The sequence below is a fragment of the Rhipicephalus sanguineus genome, chromosome 6 (genome assembly GCF_013339695.2).
Source record: "Rhipicephalus sanguineus isolate Rsan-2018 chromosome 6, BIME_Rsan_1.4, whole genome shotgun sequence".
Classification (NCBI taxonomy): Eukaryota; Metazoa; Arthropoda; class Arachnida; order Ixodida; family Ixodidae; genus Rhipicephalus; species Rhipicephalus sanguineus.
This window is the reverse complement of record NC_051181.1, coordinates 148,334,759-148,351,693: the sequence shown is the minus strand read 5'-3', so window position 1 is coordinate 148,351,693 and position 16,935 is coordinate 148,334,759. Positions and strand designations below refer to the sequence as shown.

Here is a 16,935-nt window from a genome sequence, read left to right as displayed (position 1 = left end):
CACACCTCACCATGTTTTCGCTATAGAAATGACAAGATGCGACTTCTTGGCAATATCGCACATTATTTGTGTTCTGTGTACTACCTGCCGTTTTTACGAAGGTTGGTTGAAAAGATCATGTAAAATTTTACGCTCGAAATTGGCGCTTGAAACTGCGCCAATGTTTGTGCCGATCGCGGCCCAAAACATTGGAATATACTGCAAAAACCTTGGTCGTGTGTGAAAATCGCCACTATGCAGGATAGCTGCGTGACAGCTTCTACACCATATATATATATATATATATATATATATATATATATATATATATATATATATATCTGTGTGTGTGTGTGTGGGTGTGTGTGTGTGAACGGTATAGAACCTACCACGCATGCCGAAAAAACGTAGCACAGATTTTCACAGAGGACCTTTGTTTTTTAAGTATATTATTCCAACGTTTTGAGGGGTGAAAGGCCGACAAGTAACCTTTAAAATAAGTATCTAACACGTACTCTACTAAGGGTTAGATATTTTCCTGTATACTTATAATAAGGGTTACACGCATATAAGTTACTTTTTAACCTTTAAAATATAGGTATACCAGGATTTGAAAATGTGCACCTATAGTAAGGGTTACCCGGTTTAGAGTGTGGCGACCGCGTTCCCCGTTCGCCCTGAAAGAATTAACGGCCAGGCTAGAGGGAAGACACGACGCGCGCAGCATTCCTCTTCGCGTTCCACAACGCTTTGAATGGATGGATGCAGCTTACGGCGCGGGACTTCGCCCCAGCTTAAGAACCTGGCGAGCCAGCTCCTAAAAAAACGCCAGGCCTGCGCTGAAACCGCAGCACAGTCACAGCGAAAGCTGGAAGAGCAGCGTTTCTAGAGCCCGTTAAGCTCTCTTGGGGCTACAAAACAAGTACACTTGAAAGGTACCCACTACGCCATAAATCACAATTTTTGTGCAGTTGGGAAGCACCTACTAAGCCATTATTCGTCATTCTGCGGAGAAGCGAGGTACCAGCTACACGTCAGTAAGGCATCATGTGCACTTTGTTGACGCGACGACTGATGACGATGAAGAATTATGGCTCAGCCCTTTGTAATGGGTTGGAATCTTTAAACGGCCCACCAGTTATGTAATTTGCATTGGGTGACGCCCGGTCACTATTTCCCTCTCCCGTCATGCTGTATAACATACGTTGACGTGGGAGAGAGACGGGGGGGGGGGGGCGAAGAACTTTACTGAGACCCCGAGGAAATGGATAATGCGCTTATGGGCTTCCTTGGCAACTAATACAAGTGCACTTGCGAGGAACCCACTACGCTATAAATCAGTGTAATTTTACTGAGACCCCGAGGAAGTGGATCATGCGCTTATGGGCTTCCTTGGCAACCAATACAAGTGCACTTGTGAGGAACCCACTACGCCATAAATCATTGTAATTTTTGAGAAGTAGGGCAGCAGGCACTGTGCCATTTTTCGTCATCCCTTATGAAAATGAACTTTGCGAGTCTAATGTGCAACTAATGCACACCTAATGTGTCATTAGATTGACATTAGACCTGCAAAGCCTAATGTCCTTTAGCATCACGTGTGCATTAGACACTCAAATGACAATATGCACCAGCATTTCTGATGACAGAAGTAAGCAGATTTTCCATTGCGTATCCTAATGCCAAAGCACATTACAGCTAAGAAATATATATTAAGCGTTTATCACCACTAAAAATTCTATATCCTAATACTAATCGTAACAATTGCGAGGATTTTACGTCCCAAAACCACCATACGACAGTGGCGTAGCCAGGGGGTGGCACATCGGGCCCGTGCCCTAACCACCCTACCCCTCCCCACCCCTCGAATTTTTTTTTTGTCATGGCATAGAGAGCCCAAAATGACATTCGACCACATCTGCCTGCCCGGCCCCCACTTCAGATCAACGAGGTGCACCTCCCCCCCCCCAAAAAAAAAAACAATTTCTGCCTATGCGACATGGGAGACCTGAGCCCGGGCCGCTAATCTGCCGGACAAACAATAAAGTTCTTTCATCATCATCATCATGCCCCTGCGATACGATTATGAGGCACGCCGTAGTGGAAGGCTCCGAAAATTTCGACCACTTGGGATTCAATTCAATTTCTTACAGATCTCAACATTCACGTTTTGTCTTTGAGAAATCTCAAACGCCAAACAGTTTGTATTGCAATAAATATTTCAATCATGTTTCAGTAGGAGATATAACATTGAGCCCTAATAAGCATTGAGCACCTTAAGCACTAATAATAATAATAATAATAATAATAATAATAATAATAATAATAATAATAATAATAATAATAATAATAATAATAATAATAATAATAATAATAATAATAATAATGCTGGGATATTCCGTGCCAAAAGCACGATGTAGAGGCACGCTCTATTGGGGCATTCCGGATTAATTTCGACCACCTTAGGCGGATAAAACTTCAATATATATATATATATATATTGAAGTTTTATCCGCCGGATATATTGAAGCGTTTACTAATTAACTAATTTCCATAGTGTCGCTCGCGTGCGGTGAAGCGATGCCCCGAACAGTTACACAGAAGTGTCGGTTTTCCATTTGCCCGGAGGATGGGGGGTTGGAATAATAGAACTACAGTGCACTGTAATAGAACTGCGGACACTGAGGGAAGCACGAGAGATGAATCAGTCGGATCGTTGCAGTCAGAATTTGGAAGTGTATTATCAGCTACACGTTTTCAACAAAAATACGCCTGGGAGCAGTGGCTACCAACGTAGCCTCCCCCACCCCCCACCTCATTCTTCATTCCCCGTCGGCAAGTTCCGGCGAGCGAGGTACAGGGGGTGGGGGGTGGAGGCGCCCATGCCTTTCATCCCGCAGCTAACGCTTCTGCTTGCTATTACGCAGAGAAAGTAGAGGAATGGGCACCTGGTCAGATACATCCTTTCTCTTTTATTGTGCAGGAATGCATGCTATTCATACCTATCTACACACGCCTCCAACCCTGAAACAAATCTGTGTTCCGCGCTTGTAGTACGCAAAAGCATTGCCTTTGAGATCTGTACAAGAGTGGCTAGACTACGTGTATTTTGCAGAGACTCAGTGATGACCGTCGCCTCGGGAGTTAGCAAAATTTTCTCTAATATGCCAAGAACAAAAAGTATAGTTTGAAAACTAAATACAATGAGTGATCAAATAGTGCAGACGCACCTAAACTTGTGTGCAAAGCCATAAATACATTTAATTTGCAATACAAAAACATCCTGTATGATAACACGACACTGCTGCCACCTATCTTTTCTTTTTAGTCGAGCCTGTTAGTCAGCAGTTGCAACAGGCCTCGTTGTACTACAGGTGCTTCCCGCGAGCACATGTGCTCTGCAGTGACATATTACCGTGTTGATAGATATTGTGTGCGTTTATTGTGTGCTTATCGTACTTCACATTCGTCGACTGGATATTTTGCGCGTTTCGGAACGTCCTCCCGCATTGATCAAGTGGGGGATGATGCATCGTCGTTCGTCGCCACTCAGAACAGCCTCATCGGACGCGCAGCTTTGTCTCCGCGCTCAAAAATGCTTTCTTGCTTCGTTTATCGATTACCCACGTTAATCGCGTGATTCAATATCGAGTGTACCTCCAAAGACAATCCACTTCCCAGTGTTGTGACAAGCGGCGACCGCGGTTGTACAGGAGCGGAAGCGTGAGCCTTTTGACGAGCGACTGTGAAGAATGCAAAGCCAGTGCCAAACTTCGGTAAGTTGAAGAAAGTCGCTGAACTAAGCAACTTGGTTATTCATTGAGTGAGGACTGTTGTGCAGGAATCGATAGCACGGGCGGCGTGTTGGCACAGCGAGGATGAGAACGAGAGACCCGATAGACAGGTATGTTTGGTGCTTTGAGCGCACTTGCATTTACATCACCGTAAAAGCCGGTCGCCGATTGCGTTGATTACATGTTTGAAGGATGCGCGTTGCGGCTACGCGATCCTATCCTTCGATCATGCAAGCCTCGTGTCATTGCACTGTTATTCCTTGGATGTTTACTGTACGAGATCATCGCTTGAGAGTATTTCTACAATCCCTTGTCGCCGTGAAGAAGTGTCTGCCTTTAAACATACGGGTCGTCCCTTAGCGTTTTCACGGTGGTGATACGAGAGGAGTTGACCAAACTCGGTAATAATGTGCAAAAGTGTCCAACACTGCGCACGTAGATAGAAAAACACACAGCCCTGTCACGCACACGCGATGATGGATATGTTTTTGTGGTTGCGTTCCCGAGTCCTTTTGTCGGAAATCCATGTAATTGCTCCGTGGTTAGGATTTCAACGTAGCTGCATCATAAATGTTTTAAGGGAGCTCACTTGAAGTAAATGTATTCGAGTGAATTACGTTATGTACTGGTACTAAGTGTACACTCCAACAACTGCGTGCTTAATTTGAAGAAGTACATGTTTATATGAAATAATGTTAGTAGAAAAATATCACTTCGATTAAGTTAAGCTAACTCATGCCACTCTTTGGTGCAGTATTTGTGTTTGAGAAAAGTGCGTGAACTTCTTTTCTGCCATTATATATTTTTTCTTTGCTGCTTGAAGCACACCAGCTTCTCTATCACGAATAATTTAGACTGTGCTCATGTAGTGAGAATGTTGCTTGATTGTGGGTTGGTTTAAGTCGTTGTATTTTCACGCTTTCTTTTTTACATCAGCATGGTACCGATATTGCCCTCTTACTTGTATGAGGACTCATAACCAAGGTGTAGTATTCAGTGATTTAGTATTTATTTAGCTTTGTAAAGTCAAGAATTAAAAGAAAGACATCTAAATTCTTATATATTCATATGTTTCCAGAAGTTCTCAGAAAGTTGCAGAATGTTATTGGTTTTGTGAAGGGCTTACTTAACTACAAAAAAAATCAGATAGCTCAAGTGAACAAGACAAACTAAATGTGAATTCGCTTTAGAGTACCAAAAATGTGTTTCCTAAATTGACGCAATACATATGTATGGCTCGTTCCCACCTTGCACCATGTGCTCATGTACCACGCAGTCTTTGCAAATGTTTTTGTCATGTGGATCACCCATATGCATGTTCTGGGTCGTGCTTATTACGTACATGTGTGAATGTTGGACATGCAGTGCCACTCTTTCGATAGTTGCAAGAAGTGGCTAGTCCACTAATACCTGTTCTGATTGTGCCCTGATCCCTTCATTCAAGGATCAACTTTTTTAATGTATCGATATACACTTGCCTGAAGACATGTTTAGTACTCGCTATCTGTGTGTGGTAGGGTTTGTTTTGTGTGAAAATAATCTTTTGTGGTATCTGTCATGTATGTATCAGCGATGACAGCTGTTCACGGCACCGACACAGAGGACATATTGCAGTGCAAGATAGGAGCGGTCTTCCTGCAAGCCCAGACAAGCCATATTGAGTGGTAGGAATCTCTTTTCATCACTACAATGGGACAGTTTTGGCACGTAGCACATCTCGAGATATAGCATATACTGGCCCTTAGCTTAGGTGTGGGAAACCTATCTCCTGCACTTTAGTGCAGTGCATATTATTTAGTTTGTATCCGTTGAACATGGAACATGAAATAGTTTGTATTATTTAGTTTGTAATCCTTGAACATGGATTGACGCCAGAGCCAACGTTTTGACACTTGAAGTTGTCTTCATAAAGGGAGCAACTGGTGCTTCTTGACATTGCTGTCTTGTCGAAGGCAAGTCTACTTGTTGAAAAGTTGGCTGAAGCGACATAACCTCTTTGAGGACGTTTTGTCTCTTCAAGCGTCTTCCATCTTCCACCGAACATCTGTTTTGTTTGGATTGCCATGAAACTGTGCGGGGAAATCTTACTTATAATGATGTTGTTATGTGTATTGTTGTGATGCTAGCTTTTACATTCAGAAGTTTCGAGGGCCATTGCAAAATAACATTGAGAAAGAAATGAAATCTGAAGCCACAATAGACAATGCGAGAAGTTTTGTAGCGCTGATATAGGTTTTCATGCTCCCCATTGGTTGCAGGAAGCATCTTGAAAAATCCTAAAATTTTGTCAGTTTTGTGTGTAAATCACAGAAATGAAAAAGAAGACAGTGTCATAATTATGGAACTCTGTTTGCTAACTATGAAAATACAAGTATTGCATTATTCAAGAAATCAGTGGATTTCTAGTGATTTTTTTTTTTGCCATATCGTTTGGAGCAGAGTGAGAAAACTTTAAAAAAATGTTATCAAGGGTTGACATCTGGCCTTCATGGTAAGACATATCCTTAGGTTTAGCATAGAGACCTGTGAAGATGGCACAAGAAGGAGAAACATGCACAGGTGCTAAATTTCAACAATTACTTATTTGCACGTGGATCACACTCATGCATTAACAAAAAGAAAACAAAAACTCAGGCATGGATAGGTACAGCTGCATCAAAGAAAAATAGCTCTTTCTTTGTTAAAGATAGTGATGGCACACTAACACAATCTCAGCTAACATTATTAATAGTTGCTGATTCAATGATCAATGTAGTAGTTTGTCAATGTGCCTATGCACAATGAAACTCTTATCAAAGTGTAAAGCAACCACATGTGCTCCAATGTGCAGCTGACCAGTCATCGCTGCCTTTCTTTACATTGTTTCAGCGTTCCCTGAGCTTTTCTTTTTTTTTTTTGAGACACTACCTCATTTGCCCTACATAGCGCTTACCACATGATAGGGGTATCTGGTAAACGGCGCCTTCTTTGCAGGGCACGTAATGTGTCCTGTGATTCTTAATGCAGCCAGGCGTCCTTGTGAGTATCTGGGTTGCTGCTTTTGCTTAGCTTAGAATCATGATTTGAGGCCATGAGCACAATGCTGATGTTTACCCAAGCACCAACCGTTTTTATGTTGTCGGATATCCCGTGCAAATATGGCTTAGTGCCAAAAATTAGTCGTCCATCAAGATTAGTCTTTTTTTTTTTTTTTGCCTGGCAAATGCAAGGTGGTTTTCTGAGTAGGGCTTCTGCAACCGGTACAAAGAGGGGCAGGATATCCTGCTGGCATCCGGTGAGTTCTTGAAATGAAGGCTCATCCAAAAGAAATGGGAACAGGATTTTTTAGTGCAATATACAAGCACAGGGGTTTTAAGATATGAGGATGACTACCTCTTTATAGATTACCACAAAGGTTCTGTCGAATCTGAAGCCACTAACATCGTAACACTTGCACGTGATTACTTACACCCAATGGTGCTTACTCTCGAGCATCGGGCGAGTATTGTACTATCAGGTTCTTGAATGTACGATTTAATATGCATAAAAACTGCATGCGCTAGTCATACGAACTGAGGGGAAACAAGCCATTCTTACCTTTTAGTTCCTCCCACTCAATAATGGTAAAAAGGTGCATTGTCTGACGCTGCCTCGATAACGCCTTAAAAAATCCTGTTCCCATTTCTTGTGGACGAGCCTTAATTATATCCTGCTTGTGGATGCAAGCAGGATATCCTGCTCCCCTTGCTGTACCGGTTGCAGAAGCCCACTCAGAAAACCACCTTACAGTTGCCAGGCCAAAACAACGCCGAATCTTGATCGCCGAAATATGTTTCCGCTATGCCACATCTGCACAGGATATCCGACAGCATAAACGGTTGTTGCTGAGACAAACATCAGCGTTGTGATCCCGGCTTTAAATAAGCATACTAAACTATGCAAAAGCATCAACCCAGTTGCTCAAAGGAGGCTTGGCTGGAATACGAATTGCAGGACACGTTACATGCTTTGCAAAGAAGGCATCATTTATCAGATACCCCTATTATGGGGTAAGCATTATCTAGGGAAAATGGGCCATTGTCTCAAAGGAAGGCTCAGGGAACACTGCAACAATGTAAAAAGAGGCAGCAGTTGCTGGTTAGCCACACAGTGATAATACTATACTGTACATTGGATTGATTATTGAATCAGCAATTATTCATTATCTTTGCCAAGATTGTGTTAGTGTGCCGTCACTATATTTAACAAAGAAAGAACTATTTTTCCTGGGTGCAGCTGTGCCTGCACATGCCTGAATTTTTCTTTCCTTAAAATTATAAATATCTATGGATCTGAGTCCAAATAAATTACTTGAAAGTTAGCACCTTTGTGTGTCCCTCCTCGTCCTGCCTTCACATGTCTCTGCGATAAACATTAACGTTTCAATATTATGTGTAACCACACGTTCTTGCATAGATGACGTCGTCTACAAGCACTGACAAAAGCAAAAGGAGGCAATGAAACATATATTCTACCGCTATGTTATGAAGTGATGCAACATTGAAAATTGACTTTCATGCAAAGCTGTAGGGCACACTTTCACAGCGTATTCTATTGCTCTATTTTTCTGTGTTGTGGGCCTTAATAGTCCCTGTTCTGACCTTACTGCTATGTACAGGTTTATGGTGTTTTTATAGGTTGTGGTGCAACCATGTTTTAAGCAATGTCGTGCAACATGGGAGTACCCATTTCCTTCTAACAAAGCATTGTTGTCAGATGATCGAGAAGCCTGAGAGTTTGATAATCTGAATTGGAGATAGCCTTGATTAGAAGGCATCGGATACTCATATGTTTCATCACATTGTTTGGAACATTATCACACCACAATCTATAAAGATACCAGGAATCTGTGCATATTGCACAGTTCACGACACAGGTTGAGGCCTACCACAGAAAGAGAAGTGTAATGCACTGTGTGATGGTGCCTTGAATAGCCTTGTTTGACAGGGAACATTAATTGTCGAATGAATTCATACTATTGTGGAAGGGTGTACGTTTTAGCAATACTTGTAACTGGGCATTTTGGTACATACTCAGGAGGGAACAGGAGCGCGAGCTAATACACGGACAGCGCTCCTCTCTTCTTTCTGTGTCGGTGTCTTAGCTCGTGATCCTCTTTCCTCCTGGGTGTTCGTTTGATTACTCCATTTAGCTGTTTGCACATGCACTGTAGATGATGTTATCTCTGTGCGAACACTTGGGTTCAGATGATATTTTAAGCGTCTGCGTAATTTCTAAAAAAAAGTTAGTTGTGAGTTTAGCGCTGCTATGTGCTCTTTCCTTTAGTAGCTGTGATATCCTGTCAAGATGTTCAACAAGTACCGACGCACTCCAATGTGGATTCTGCTGTTTTTCTAAAAGACAAGTGATCAATTTCATAACTATGCAATATTTGCTAGCTAACATTCATAGAACTTTTGTCGCCTCTTCAAGGTACATAATGAATGTACCTTTACCTATCGAATAATATCGAAAGTCACCAGGGGTAATAATACAAAAATGCTTTGGCTTGCTTTCTCTAATGCCTTGTTTTCAAAATATTTGTAGAAATGACCCATAACTTGTTACAGCATGCATATCGGTAAAATATATGTAGGTTCTTACAGAACCCACCATTTCATGATTCTTTTCACTAGAATTTAGCATTTCTCTAGCTGTATCACCAAGACTCAGCTCCACATTCCACTTGCCTATTGCTCAGATTCACCTTGCACAAGCTGAGCATGAGCTACAAATTGTTCTGTGATAGTTTTGTTTAAAACAAAGGAGGTGGAATAGGCTCACTGATGCATGCAGCAGTAGAAGTTAAACCAAAACTCAACAGCCTGCCCCCAAGGAAACAAGACAAGGAAGATTCCACGAAGACAAGATTGAAGAGCTACCACTTTCAAGATTCAGCACCGAAGATTAAACTCTGACACATGTTAGCAGCAAGAAATCAATGTAACATGAACAGTAGCTTTTTTTTTTTTGTCCGCTACTCTGGGTTGGGGTCCCGTTCTCCTTCCCCTCCAAAATTTAACTTGGCTCTGCCCTGTTCATTTTTCTTTTCTCATTGGCATTGCCTGCTATATTATTATGGTGCAGGCCAGAGGTTTTATTCTTTTTTTTTTCTTTTTCATACCTCACAATAAAGAAAGTCATGCATGGAGTACCATTTGAGTAGCGAAAGGACGTTATTATGAAATGTTACATCAAAGAAGCTAACAGAGCTAATTGGTCTGTCTATAATAGCTGGCCAATCTACGAAACCACAGCCCTCTGAAGTGATGTATAGTGGTTTGTTTTTTTATGTTTTTGATCAAAGCAGCGTGAAGCCAAGGCTATGTAGTTGGACATTAATACAGATGGATTATTCAGTTAAAATGGTAACAATTATACCACTGTTTTGGAAAAAAAGGCATCAATCATAAATTGCGAGATCTGTTCACATGCTGCCCTAAGCTGTATGCTTCAGTGCCAAACTAATATTAACACTTTCACTTGCAGGTTTCAAATACAGCAACTGTACCACCACGACAGTGCAGCACAAGAGACCCTATCGTCAGTGCTGAGCCAGAAATTAAATAGAAAAGCGCTTTCTCCTGAAATCTTTCGTCTGGTCTTATTTCGTTTGTTTGTGATTGTAAAAGAGCGCTTTCATAGGAAATACAAAATTTAACTAACTAGCCCCATTTATTCTGCTATTGAAACTAAATAGCTTGACAATTTAGCGCTCGTTTACAAATGCATGTATCATAGACATGCAAGATTATTGATTGGCTTCGAAAGACTGTTACGTGTAAAGAACAATGGTGATCTAGTCATTGCTCGAAATGGTCTGCTGGCATTTATGTGACAATCCTCTAAAGCATGCACACTTTCGTATTATTAACCACAAAAATATTTATTGACCTGTGTGCAGCAAACATGCTGTTGCTGGCATAAGGCCTAAGTCTGCAATATGGTGTTTAATGTCAACCTAATGTATATGTTCAGTTGCGTTTCTCTAGACAACGGCCATTAGAAACTCACACGTCAGTACTCCATAGACTAACGCTAGACAATCGTCATCAGAAACTCTAACGTCATGACTCTATAGACTAACGGTGGCCAATTACTATTAGACTCGCATTAGGTGTGCATTAGAAAGCGCATTAGACTGGCATTAGACAGTGTAATGATTATGATGTCTAAAGACATTAGTCTGTTTATTAATACTCATTAAATTTTTTCATAAGGGATTCTACGGAGAGCGTTGGTACCTGCTATACGCATGTAAGGCATTATGCGCACTTTGTTGATGCTGTGCCTGATGACGATGAAGAATTATGGCAGAGTCCTTTGTAATGGGTTGGAAGCATTCAACAACCTACTCGTTGCGCAATTCGCATTGTGTGACGCCTGGTTACAGAATTCGCGTTGTGCGACGCTTGGTGCTTATTTTACTCTTCTACCACGCTATATTGCATATGCTAATGTGGTTCCTTTCCGACATGAAGCCTGTATAGGACCTTTTTGCAAAGCAGTTTCAAGCACCGGCATGGCTCAGAGGTTGAATACTGGGCTCCCACGCAGAGGGCCCAGGTTCGAACCTCGTTCCATCCTGGAGTTTTTTTCTTATTTCGTTTTTTTTCTTATTTCGAGCGATACTGGTTACGGACACCGGCGGCGGCGGCGGCGGCGGACAACTACGGCGCCAAAAACGGCCGGTGAAATGATCTCATAACAGCTTTCGCTGTAAAAAAATTACAGTATCTCCCGCTCAAGCGAACCATCTCCCCGCTGCTTCGCATCCACACATGGTTCCCTTTAGCGGGAGATGAGGTAATTTTTTTTTAATTCCATCGCCGCATTCATGGAATGAGATTAGGATGCCTAAATAGCCTGATGTAATTTGCCACGGTCGGCTAAAGTACTCTGATGCGTAAGCCTCTTCATGGCTTTCCTACCCCTTCTGTGCTTAAAAGAGAAATTTGTGAAGCGAAACGACTGGCAGTATCACCGTGATAAGTCAGCAGCTGAATGCTGATGCGAATGGCCGGAAAATAAGGCCCGTCGCAAAGCTATTGCCATCGCACTGCGCTTTGCCCGCGTACTTACGTCATTATGCCATTGTGCCTTCTTCAGTTTTTTTTAATGGTCGTGTGCTGTGACTGCGCTACCATGACTGTGTAAGCGCATTGATACGAGACTAATTTTAAAGCAACCGGATAATCTTTTTATGCTTCAGTAAATATTGCACTTCCATGAGACCTTGACAACTTGGTTACTGCTAAGGTGAATGCAGATAAAGTGACGGCCGACATTCTTTTTTATTATTGCGTTAGTTTGCCCTACGGCATCAATACACATTACACAAAGCTGTGCAACTGTATTTCCTCCATGAAGTCCAGGAAGGTTCTATGATTCGGACCGTATATCCATCGCTGCAAGCCAGGCAGCCTGGTGTGCTGGAGCCCCGCACGCCGCAGGTGAAAGCCGACTCCGTCATCGCTTCAAGTGAGCGGTGTTTGTGATTGTAGTCTCAGTCACCTTTAAAGTGAAGCAGACACCGTGAATGCGGACTTGGTAACTGGTTAGGTGAGGAGTGTTTGTGGTGACTGGTGAGCAAAGAAAACATTCATACACACATACAAAAGAGCATTGCCTGTTCTCAATGACCAGAGTTTATTTAACTTATTCGTTTCTTCTTTCTGTCCGCACGACAGAAAATATGAATGAGCGAGAAGCTTAAAAATGTAGTTGATGATATCTCTGGAGGACAAGATTGTCCCAACGCTAGGACGAGAGTTGTCGTTACTGAATAGAAAACAGAAGCCAAGCAACTGCGGACGAAATGTGTGCACCGTGGTATTGTGCCCTTTAGGAATACTGCAATATTTATCGAGGATTTAAATTCACCAGGAAAAACAGTACCAAAAAAAATGTTGCAGACAATGGAAGCTAGAAAATGGTAATTAGTAAAAATATGTACAGATAATAAATGAGAACAGACGATATCAACATGAGAAAGGAAAGCGTAGTTGGGATTATTTGCGACACGAAGACACGGTTTCCGCGAAAAAATTTATGATCCTCTGATCACGGAGCGTTACACTAATGTTACCTGGAAAACAGTACAGTAATTAGCAGCTGATGCGCAAGGCACTTAGAACGTCGGTAATGTGCGTAGTGCGAATGATATATTGCGCGTAAAACAGTCGAAAGCACGACGCGAACAGCGCGATGAGGTTTGAGAATTCAGAGAGCCGGGGCCTTTCGTAAGAATAATCCTAGTTTAAAAAAAAAACTGAGAATAAAGCCGGCCGCGCTACGGATATCGGACAGAATTGTTTCGTGGAGAGTACGATATGGTGAACAGTCTTGGCGCGACTATGTAATATGTTTCTGTCATTAAGAAGTTGTGGACACGCATTGTGATTTTTTTTTTAATACTTTCGGACCTGCGAGTGAAATCCTTTGTAATATGCAAGTTCCCTTTTCTTTAGCGCAAGTGTACCCTGGAAAATTGTGTTTAAAGGCAAGGATGGACTTACTTCCGCAGGAAGTAGAAATGGTTAAACGTTATGTGGCGGGTCTTAACGCCAGCACAAAAAAACACGGAGGAGAAAAAGGCGGGAACCTAAGCGGAAGGTAAAATCTTGTATGTTACCCAGCATTGGTGAAAGGCGGATTGGGAGGCTGAAAGATCAGAAAGGAGCGAGCGAAAGAAACAAACGTGCATCACGGACAAACAAAACAGTGGGCCATTATTGCCGCAGGCTGTTACTGCGCGTCACCACTTGTCTATCACAGCAAACACTAATTCTGTCTACAGCTTCTGTGCAGGTTTGCTACCCTTAAAGAATGCCACAGTGCACTCGAAAGCCTCAGCTGTGACGATTTACGATGTCGCGACATTTTAAAATACTTTCTTCTGATAGTGATTTTTGTTTAAAGCGAGCTGGTGCGCTTTCGAGCGATGCCTCTGTACCATTATGCTTTAGACAGCGAATCTAAAACATGGTCCTAGGTTCGGTGCGCACCACTGCCAACCTCGAGCTTAATAAACTTGTATAAATGTGAGCTGTCTGGCTGCAAGATCGGACAAAAGCATTTCTTTTTCATCATCATCACCACCATCATTTTTATTTAAAGTTCTGCTAGTACAATAAAATACAGAACACTGGTTATACCCATGTATACATTGGCCAGTAGGGGGTCAAAATATATATATGCATTTACATATGCAATTCATATGTAATTATATATGTAATTACATTTCTGGGAGGGCTTCAAGAATTTCTCTCCTAAAGAAGAAACAAACGAACGAGGCGCAGAAAATTAATCTAAGAGTATGCCACTCACGTCAAAATGCCGTGCGCTGGTTTCTTCAAAACGTTCGAGCAGAAAAAGCGCGCAAAAGACATCGTATAAGTACCAAAATCGCCTGACTCGTGTTTCGAAGTTTTGACGTTAAAATAACTGCACAGCGCCGAAGGACGAGGACATACCAAAATATCAGACGGGATGGAATGATCGTTTTCTATGTCTTTGTATTTCGGCGTTGTGCATTTATCTCACCACGTATTACAAACTTTTTACAAAGTTTTCGCCGAACTGGCACTTCACTTTCAGTACTTATCAATAGATGAACAGTCGGAACAGCCAATATGTGTTTTCGTATGGGCTAATGAGTGCACGACGACAGCATTTACCCTGCCATTCCTGTTCAAACGCCGTCTTTTACGCCTGTCCTTACTGATTGTTCGTAGCTACGCTTTCCTGTCAACCGCACGCGCTTCGCAATCAATCATAGTTACCACCACTCGCAATCATCACGTGATATTCTTTTTTTTTCTTCCTTGAGAAATTTCAAGGAATGTCATTCACAGGTGGCCATATTATTTCCTGCAGTACCACCGCACAAAAGACGCGTCGAGAACTTCCAGAAAGATTGTTTTGTATAGTGGTGCATTTTTCTTAATACTGCGCACGTTGAAACTTATCTTATGTCAGCGTACCAGACAAAGACTGCTCGGTAAAATCACGAATTAAAGGCGTTGCTTTAAAAGATGTTTTTAATGGTATTCGTTTTGTTTTTATTGTGGACGAAGTGAAAGTTAGTAAACGTGTCAGGAGACATAGAAGTAGAAAGAAGCTATTTTAATAAAAGATATAATGACTGGTAAGGGTTTGCACGTTAGCGCGAACAGAAAAAAATGACTTGAAAACAAAGAGCACCAAGCACAAAGGTCGGACGCTTCAACTTCAACTCTTCAATGACTGGTCTTGAGGTAAGAATATTCCAGCTGCCTGTTATGCAATCAGAAAAAAATCACAGCATATCCACGGGGTGAATGATGATGAGTGGGGCGAAGCTACGGAGGGAATCATCTGTAAACCGTGAAACTCTTCCGTGAAATGCGCCCAGTACATAATATAAAGAGTGTGAAACATCGTGTATATATTAAACATCAAACTTTTATTGTACTGTTGGTTTACGTGGTCCCTTCATTATCACTTGTGATCGGTGAAATGCAAGGAAGAAGTCCGCTCCCGAGCGAAAGAGCGCCAAGAGCGACCGCATTCCCCGCTCGCCCTGTGCGAATTAAAGGCAAGGCTAGAGGGAAGACAGGACGCGCGTTCCACGACGCGAGGTCGGTAGCATGCCCAACGAAAGCCAACGGAACGCGATCGTGCAAGTGCTCCGGCTTCGCATCGCCTCATGGTTCCATTTAGCGTCCCAAAACCAAACATATTGCTCAAGGTGTGCCTTGCGTTTTTCGTAGAAATAATTTCTTTATCATGTACATTAAGACGAAAAGTTGAAAGCTCACTAGAGTGTATCGCCCGCAAAGTATGTCTTTTAGTGTGATTGAACTCTCGTACGGCAGGGTCCTCGCGCCGTTGCCGGTCCACCTCGCCCGTTGACGATCGGGCGAGGTGGACTACTACTACTACTACACTTTAAGAAAAACATCTGGCGTTCTTTCGTTCTGCTTTTACAAAACATCTGGCGTCTTTCGTTGGTTTATTTCATCAATCAACGGCGTTTTGAACAAAATTTTTATTGTTTAATCACGCACAGGAGAAATCTCACCAGGCACTACCTTGGAGGTAAACAATGGCTGCTAATGGCAATGAGAGACAGAAGAAGTCGGCTTATAGCTAACACTTACACTTCTACTTCTACTAACGTTTCCTACTGGAACATGCCAATGGCTGCTAATGGGGAATGAGAGACAGAAGAATTCGGCTTTTAGTTAACGCGCACGCTGCGAATTTTTTTTTGTTCAACAACGCACAGGAGAAATCTCCCACCGGCACCACCTTGGAGGTCAAAGCGTAAGACTTGTTACTCACTACTACGACCACGACGACTACGAGGGACGAACGGGTGCCGCCTTAAGGAGCTTCGCCCCTAAAAAAAATGAAGAGGCTATACGTTCTGAAACGTCGTCCGCCGCGGTGATGTAGCGGCTACGGTGCTCGGCTGCTGACCCGACAGTCGCGGATTCGGTCCCGGCCGCGGCTGCCGCATTTCGATGGAGGCGAAATGCTATAGAGGCCTGTGTACTGTGTGATGTCTGTGCACGTTAAAGAACACCAGATGGTCAATATTTCCGAAGCCCTCCACTAAGGCGTCCTTCATGGTTTTGGGACGTAAAACCTCAAAAATTATATGTATATATATATATATATATATATATATATATATATATATATATATATATATATATATTCTGAAACGTCAGATCACAATATTAAATGCGAAGCATTTCTTAGCGAACCTCTGGCATTTTGAGCGTTTCTATCTACGTATCTATCTATCTAGCCGCCTACGTCTGGGTGCTCTCATGATCGCCTCCTTAACTTGGTGTAGACCAAAATTTGCATGGGAGGGTAAGAGGATTTGACGAATATGATTGCCGGGTCATGACATGAATAACATTAAAATCCTGTCGCGTATGTCGTCAAACACTTTCCACTAGACACGTGTGGCACATACCCGTTTACCATGGGCCGCGGTGTACGGGTATGTGCCACAGGTGATTGACAGTTTATATCTACCCAGGAACGGTGAGAACAGACATTGGTTACTTAAATGCTAAAGCGTTAAGGAAAACCAACATCGGCAGCGTTGACTCAACGAATGGAAATAATGAAAATTAGGAGGGTG

General features: G+C 42.4%; 1 long non-coding RNA gene across 1 annotated transcript; it reads left to right on the top strand.

Moving 5' to 3' along the window:
• Window positions 1-3,367: 3,367 nt before the first annotated feature.
• LOC119396739 (uncharacterized) lies at window positions 3,368-10,424 on the top strand. Its single transcript, XR_005184482.2, has 4 exons — window positions 3,368-3,755; window positions 3,821-3,883; window positions 5,344-5,437; window positions 10,281-10,424. It is a non-coding gene; the product is annotated as an uncharacterized LOC119396739 (long non-coding RNA).
• Window positions 10,425-16,935: the final 6,511 nt, after the last annotated feature.